This window comes from Lethenteron reissneri, chromosome 27 (assembly GCF_015708825.2).
Source record: "Lethenteron reissneri isolate LAM-NWPU_2019-01 chromosome 27, ASM1570882v1, whole genome shotgun sequence".
NCBI lineage: Eukaryota > Metazoa > Chordata > Hyperoartia > Petromyzontiformes > Petromyzontidae > Lethenteron > Lethenteron reissneri.
Genome location: NC_083805.1, coordinates 9,963,898 through 9,972,631, shown reverse-complemented (window position 1 = coordinate 9,972,631; position 8,734 = coordinate 9,963,898).

The window sequence follows — 8,734 nt, the reverse complement described above, 5'->3', positions numbered from 1 at the left end:
GGCTGAGCATACCTAGGGGAGGCCCAGCACCAGCTCTGATATCACTCGCCACTGATGCCAGCCACAGCCGAGGAATCGAACTTGGGTTGCCGGGTTTGTAGCGCAGTGCGCTAATCACTGCGCCACCGCTCTCCATTAATTAATTAGTATCCGCTTGTACACCGTTGCCTCCGCCGCCACGATCTGTTGAGTTCCACGGTCATGATCATCCAGATTGGCACCGGATGCCAGGCGGTCGGACGGACAGATTTATTTTCTCCCTCGGCAATGTTTTTTTTTACCCTCCGTACTACCATCTCTCACGGCCGGGGGGCTTAACTTCTAAGGGAATGTTTTCTGGAACCCCTAACCCCCCCCCCCCCCAACTTCCCAGACCCCCACCCCCTTCCTACCCCCGCAACAGAAGAGCGAAGGAAGGGGGGGGTCACATTTTTTTCTGGAGCTCAGCCTCGGACAGCTCCAGTTGAAACCCAGCTGTGTTTTCGAACCCGACGGGCTGTATGCGTCGTCCACTGTGACCTCGTTGTGTTGCTGTTCTCTCAAGGGACATTACCACTGTGGCCACAGTACATGGAGCACGTGGGCATCCTCCAACGTCGAGCCACAAGTCTATAATGTGTGTGTGTATATATACGAGAGCTCAAATAACATTTGACATCATCACATATTCAATGAGTCTTAACCTTGGTAACAGCGAGTCTACGACGAGACGAATAAAGATGACAAAGTGATCGTTGTGCCAAGGCGAGCGAGCGAACAAGTCAAACAGAGCCCCCATCCCAATCTCCCTCCCCCCACTACCTCTACCCCACCCACCGTGTGCAACTAACATATCTCCAAGCCGGATGCAGGTGTGTCGGTTTTAAAAGCTATACACAGTCCGCCCAAGCGATGCTTTTATACACGAGCAAAAGTAAAAGTGGAGTTCGAGGAGGGAGGCGGAGGCGGAGGGGGGGGCAGACAAATATCGACCAATTCCATCACAGTCCCATCCTCATCATCCCTCACCGCGTCCGGATCGGACGTCACTAAGCCCGGGCGTGAACGCGCGTGCGAGACCTGCGTGCGAGACCTGCACACACACACGCGCACGCACCTGTGTGTGTGTGTGTGCACGCGCGTGTGTGCGCGTGTGTGTGTGCGCGTGCACGCGTGTGTGTGTGTGTGCGCGTGCGCGTGTGTGCGCGTGTTTGTGCACGCGCGTGTGTGTGTGTCCAGGCCTCGCACGCGCGCACCGCGGTCCCGAGGGAGTTCGATCCCCGTCACTGACGAAGCGGCCTCGAGTTGTGGGATCCGATGGCGTCGTACAGAGAGAGGAGCGGTGGGAGTGGTGGCGAGACGCGTCGAGAAGACGGGGGGGGGGGGGTGGGCGGGGGGGGGGGGGTCTGGGCGTCTCGCGGAATTCGGCAAACGAGACGAACCCATGCTGTGGCCGAGTGTGCGTGCGTTTAACTAAACGAGGGGGGGCAGAGAGAAGGAATAATGCTGTACAGGGCTTTAAAAAAGTTGTGTTTTTTGTGAAGGGGAGTATAGGGTCAAAATATATTATACTGTGTGTGTATATAAGTTTAAATTAATCAAAATAATAAGAAGAAGACACGTGAAAACCCAAGACTGACAAAAACAGATTTTGTTTCAAGTAAAAAAAAACAAGCTACGTTTTTGGAAAAACAAAATAACGTCGCCGAGGCCGATCGTGCAATCGGCTGCACACCAGAAGGGGAGGGGGGACATCGCTCGCTCGACAAAAAACCACGAGACAAACCCCCGCGACACGGGGGGTGCCACCCGCGTGTGGGGGCCCTGTGTGCTTCACAGCGAGACCCGCGGGACGTCACAACAACAGGGCAGAGCATTGCCCAGCACCCGCACGCACGCAGACACACATACACATTCTCATTTTTCTTAGGGTTTTTTTTCGGTAAAGTTACGTAGGTAACAATTTTAAATTAATAAAAGTAAAAATAACATAAAAATCACGACGTTTCGGAGGCAAAACAAGCTTCCGTCTTCGGAAGACTGAAGCTTGTGTTGCCTCCGAAACGTCGTGATTTTTATTTTATTTTTATTTTACTTTTATTAATTTTAATTTTTTTACCTACGTGACTTTTACCGAAAAAACCTAAGAATATGAATCCTTGCAGTCACGAAAGCTTCAAATCTAGAATGAACACACATTCTCTTCTACGCTTCTATTAGGCATCGCAGCTCATGAGCTCAACGTTTGCGATAATATAGATTAAACGCTGGCTCAGAAAACACTTGCGCCAGGATAGCGGTCGGGCATGAGTCTGGCTTATGAGGGAGACGGTGATTTGTTTTGCTCGGTGTTGGTTTTGCTTTTTTTTCTGCCCATAATGCGATTGCAACGTTGCTCGGACAGGACAGCGAGCCGAAGGACCTCCCAGTCGTGAGATAACGAGTTCAAATCCCAGTCTGGGCATCATACTTTGCTATTCTTCCCTGGGCGGATGACACGAGAATCAACAGCGATCGTGCAATTGTCCCTGGAATTTCTACCGATCAACAAAGTTGAGCGTTGCCCCAGTGCTTGTCTGAGTGAGACGATACTCCATTCTAATAATCCATTATTACCGATCTCAATTATATTGCTTTTCATTTTCTAAATCCTGCTTATTGAGTTTATTATCCCGAGTGTAAAATTCTCATTGCAACTGTGTACACTGTAAAGAATGACTTTGTGGCGAGACCAGAAATTGATGTAAAATTGATGCATCATCACATGCCTCGTCAACACACACACGTGTGTCAAGCAAACTGCGCCTAACATGGGGTAACAGGAGGTGATTGGAACTCGAGTCACCGCGATCACGTGGACCCAAACCCATCTGTCGCTCCAGGGTGGCAGCACCAGGAGCTCAACGGGCATCGCCTCCCTCAAAAACACAAACGCAACAACAAAAACAACAACAACAACAACGCGTTTCCTCTCCCGCGCCGCTCAACATCATCTGTATCGCGTAACGCGCAGGCACGCGGGAAACGACGCGCGGTCTCGGTGGGGGCATTTAAGAGGTGGCTGGTCTGATTCGTTGCCCTCCGGAGGAGTTTGACGGGCAACTCATCAACCTCCTAAGCCACCGCCGCAATCAAATTGGACACCTCACTTGAAAGACTCCTTTCTCTCTGTCTCTCTGCCTTGAGCTTGCGAGCGACAAATTGAGCCTCGACAGCAGTGGTTCTCAAAGTGCGGTCCCCAGAACCACGAGGTGGTCTATGGGGCTGCGATGCAAATGCAGGTTTGGTCCGGAAATAATGACAACGTTTATACCTTTTGTTTCGGACGTTAATTCATATTTAACTCATGATATTCAATTTAGGTAGACTATCCCGATTGAACTATCCTAAGCCTACGATCTAAATGCATCCACCCCCCTAAAAAAACTCATAGCTTCATTTATAATATTAATAATTTTGTATTCCTGCTATTTAGCGAGAGAATTGAATGCATTTTGCCACAAGGGGTGGCCGGCTGGCCGGGTGGCCCGCGGAAATGTTTGCATCGGCCCGGCAAAAATCATTTGAGAAACGCTGCTTCTGGAGGAACCGCACTCGTCCATGAGCCGCGAGCCTTTGCGCTGAGCCGCGTTCGCGCGGAGCAGAATGGAGGTGTGGGGGGAAATAACACAATAACAAAAATAGGAGAATTTTGCTCTATCGATTTAAAATCGCATGTTAAAGCAGCAGCAGCAAGCCGCATCCCTCTATCCGCACGGACACAACATGGAGTCAATCCTTCTCATTTGCAACTCAGTGGCAATTTGCTCCAAATCCACCCCCCACTCCCCCACTCCCCCCCGTGATTTCTTGAAAGGGTGGGACTTATAATTTCCTACAAAGGATCGGGATTTCGTGGGGCCGTTGATAGAGGAACACGTTCGGCTCAACATTCCGAGAGTCGATTACAGGGCCAGCAGAAGCGGTCCGAAGTCCTCTAGGAGATTTCTAAACGTGACTTGTTGTATCCAGATTGGTCTTTGAAGATGATGGACGCACACGGGCTGAAGGTCGAGTGACTGGCTGCATAAACACCTCAAGTGATTGACCTCTACCTTAGGTTATCATTATTATTGTTGTATTTACGAGCATTATCGTAATACATAAATAGCCACGTGCAAGTTTCAAGTTTATTTTGTGCGGGTGAGAACTCAAGAGACCAGAATGCGTTTCACTTACAAGACTGACCTGGGGCAATAGTCTGCCAGGAGGGAGGTGATGACTGCTGCTATGTTTAGCGCGCCTCATTGAGTCATTTGTGGGTCAGTTTCGAACGTGGCAAGTTTAGACCGTTGACGCCGGCACACAATTGCCTCCTCTTGCGAATCACGTCAAAAGGATCTGAACGCGTCCAGTGTGAAGCGGACGGCTCGTAACATTACGGTTAATACTCCCGCAGTATTAACCGGGGTGGCGACTGGATTCGAACCGTGAATCTCGGCAGCGAGCGGAGAACGCTGCAGGCGATGGGCCACGTCACCACCCACGAAGCGAAGGCCTCCTTGCACCGCGTCGGTCACTGGGGTTGTTAGACCATACTTCACCATTCTAGATTTTTTTTATTAATTTACATTTTAATTTTTTTTTACGTGACTTTACCGAAAAAACCTAAGAATATAACATACTTCACCACTCTAATGACTGCTGGTTTTGTGACAGGGAGACAACCAGGACTGGTTGAGATGCCGCTCGCTATTATTTATTTCAGCTGTGGCACGGAATCGAACTCAGGTTGCCGGGTTCATAGTGCAGCGCGGTAACCACCGTGCGTGCCACTGCTTATTTTAAATAACAAATTAATTATTATTTCGTAATTGGTACCCGAGTTTACTGCTTTAGAATATCAATGGCGAAATACAGTATTTCTAGATTTGAAGCTTTCGTGACTGCAAGGATTCATACTCTTAGGTTTTTTCGGTAAAGTCACGTAGGTAAAAAATAATAAAATTAAAATTAATAAAAGTAATAATTAAAATAAGATAATTAATAAATAAATTTCTTTTTCAATAATGAAATATTTTTATTATTATTCCTTTTATTAATTTTATTATTTTTTACCTACGTGACTTTACCGAAAAAACCTAAGAGTAGAAATACAGTGTACCTCGATGTAACATACAAATAATCGACAGACAAAAGTCCAGTAACCACGTAAACAAATGCTAGTCCATCCACCTGTGGGCCTTCCAGACGGAGCCTTCCCACGTTTGTCTATTTGGTGCCGACAATTGGGAGTGGCGGCGCAGTGGTTAGCGCAATGCGCTGCGAACCCATCATTTTGAGTTGAATTACTGGCCACGGCTGACTGAGGGCTAGCGATATTTCAACTGGTCCCGGGTCTCTCGCCTCCACCAACTCACACTGACCAGCATGGTGAAGTATGGTCAACCGATTCCCATGACTGACACGGCGTGGGGGAGGCCTTCATCCAGATGTGTATTGACGAAAGGACTATAAATTTCGATGTAAAGCTTTCGTGACTGCAGGGATTCGTCTTCTTGGTTCTTTCGGTAAAGTCACGTAGAATGGAAATAATTATTTTATTATGTCTTAATTTTATTATTTTATTATTTCCATTCTACGTGACTTTACCGAAAGAACCAAGAAAAGGACTATAAATTATGATTGTTACTATGCCTGCAGTATTTCATCATCCATGGTGGCGGATGGTGATTTGGGTTCACAAAGGTATTTTATGCAACTGGTCACTGGTAAATGCAAGTCTTTGTGCATTCCCCAGCGTGAGAGAAGCGATCCCTCTAACCGTTGTCGGCAATTCTGTTGTGGAACATTTTACAGAGCTGTACCATGCCGATTATGTCCACGAAGGCAAAACACAATTGCATATGGGCGCTTCTCCGATTAAAAATAGAAATACTGTGCCATTGTGCGCACGTGCATATGCTAGTATATGCGAGCCTTCGATTTTTTTTTGGCTGGCCATCGAACAAAGAGGTCACTGCATCGCGCGCTTTCAGATGCGCTTCTGCGGCCGTCTGGAACGCTCTTCCTTCCGATATTAGGAAGCCACTGGAGCTATGCAATTTTAAATCTAAATTTAAAACTCATCTCTTTAGAACTGCTTTTTTGTGTTTCATCTGTTGTCATTCTCCCCCCCACCCCACCTCCGATTAGAACGGCTGGCTACGTGCGGGTGCAAAATAAGTTCAATATACATACACATAGGTGTGGGCCTTGGGAGATTTAACATGACGCTCTTCCGATTAGCGCGTGGAGTTCAAGGAGCAATAGTGCCGTAATAAAAATAAACATTTTAACAGACCGCATACAGTGCAAACCCCTCCGCTCCACATTCTCCCTCCTTCTCCCACCAGCTCTCTTCTCCTCCTCCATCACATAACGGGGGGGGGGGGTAAGGGGGGAGTGTTGATTTCCATTCGAGAATTAAACTCCCCGCTCCACCCGCACGTTTACTGACCTCCTTGCGACCGCTCGCAGCATCACCACGAGTAACACAGGCCAACCAACCCAAAGGTTCCGCTGCAACAAGTCAACAAACGTGAAAGGAGGTTTAATAACAAAACATATAACGAGTATTTTTTCACCCCCCGCCCCCCACTACCCCCGTAAATCAATGCTGAATTTTCCAACATTATTCGCAGTTTGGTAGCGTTTTTTTTATTCTTATTTTGTTTTTTATCTCTGAATGTTTTTTGTGTTTTTTTGTGTGTGTTTAGTGTCAGTAGTGCACTGGTCCTGCAGTGTTCACTTTCAGACGTAGGCATTTATACCTCGAGTAAAAAATAAAACGTACGTTGTAGCGTTTCTTTGTAGGTCGTAACACTGCTGCTCTTGTTTGCGTTAAACTTTCGTTTTACAAAGTCGGGCGTCGTGGTTGCTCTCGAGGCAATTGCGTAGCCCTCTCTCTCTCCTTCTCTACCTCTCCCCACACATCCCAAACACAGGCAAACATCGTGGGACCCTCCCTCGCCGGCATCAAAATATAAGCATAGGTTTTAATCCTTTCTGGCAATACAACAGGTGTTAAGTTTTAAAACAGAAACCTTTTGCAAGGAATCATGTCTGAATTAACCACACGTACTCGTGGTGAACATGCAAAAAAGAACATGCTTATGGTAATATGTGCATTGTCTTTGAAACTGATTAGTCCACACCAGAGACAGCTTTCTTTCGAGCCTAGTCTCAAACGGTGTTCGACAAGAGGACGCCAAGAGGCGAATGATTCCTTTGCAACAACCACAAAAACGGTTTCTGTTTGGTGTTTAAACATCTTAAAACCTGTCTTATTGCCAGAAAGGGGTAAAACCAATTCTTATAACGGGGAAAACAACTTGAGAACGTAATGGAAACAAAACTGAGCCAACGACGCACGGCACAACAACAACAACAACCACCAACAAATCAAAACGGCCAATGTTTTCTGAGCCGGGTTCCTGGATTCCTGATAAACTGAACCAACCCAAGACCGAGTGCGTCTTTCTTCGGCAAGCTTCCATCGGATGCCTGCTCGTACGGAAACAGCGGGCGCGTTGTGTACACGACGGACGGACACGAGTGCTGTGTTATTGCGCACGGGAGGAGGAGGATGAGGAGGAGGTTTGGTTGTTTTGCTGGGTAGCTTGTCCACGGTGGTCGGTGCGCACCGCTACCGCAAGTCGTTCCTCGGCACCACAAGCTCCACACTTCCCATTCGCAACATTTGCTCTTGCGTATCAAAGGGGTACAAACGGGGTGGTTTGATTTACCGGATTTATGGGCAAATAAGGAGGAGGGGTTGGGGCGTGTTCCCTTCCCGACCACCTCTCCCCACTGCCTTTAAAGGCGCTGGTAAACATAAAAGACCAAGTGCTAAATAAGCGGGGAAAATAATATTTGCTATAAAACTGCTAAATTCAATAGCCATCAGTTTGTGTGTAAAAAAAGTGGTATAAATAAATAAAACAATTGATAAGATTGTGATTTCTGGAATCGCCCCGAGAAAGACGCAAATTTAGGGCCGATAAACCGAGCAGAAAAATACACAAATTAGCACCCAAAAGAACGATTCACCATCCGCTTGGCCACTTCCCAAGCACGCCGCTTTGCGCCCCTTCCAATTCGCGCACCGATCACGAAGTTCATCATCCATGACGGAACGCTCGGTGCTTGGGATTTTGAAACGATACAATAAAGAAAAAATCTCGTTCATGTTACAGGTACACATTTTAAATAAATGAGGAGTTAGGAGGGAGCGGCATCGTAACAGACACAACAGCCTCAGTTGAACACGCGTCGCGCGCACGTCTAGAGACGGGCATGTATGTATATGTGTATATCTGATGGCAGACGGCTAAATCTTTAAACGAGGCTCCACCGACGCAGGCTTAGGGGTCAACGCGGCCGCAACGGGGTTACATCCGGCCACGCGGTGTGCGCTGAGTCTCAAGTCATCGCGAAAACCGCGATGCGCGAAAAAGTTAAACAAAAATTTGTTTCAATAAATAAATAAATGCTTCGCCATTTCCTACAACGGGTTCAATCACAATTTACACGTAAACGCAAAAATAATAATAAAAATACAAACTGTAACAGAGCCGAGATGCCTCGGTATTTTTGACGTAATTTTAGAAGCGCAATTGTATGGTACCATAATAATAACGAACAAACAAAAAAATATAACTTAATTGCCCAGCTTTTGATCCACCAAATCATGCGCTCGTTTTAGAAAGAAAATAAACCCCGACGACACAGCGTA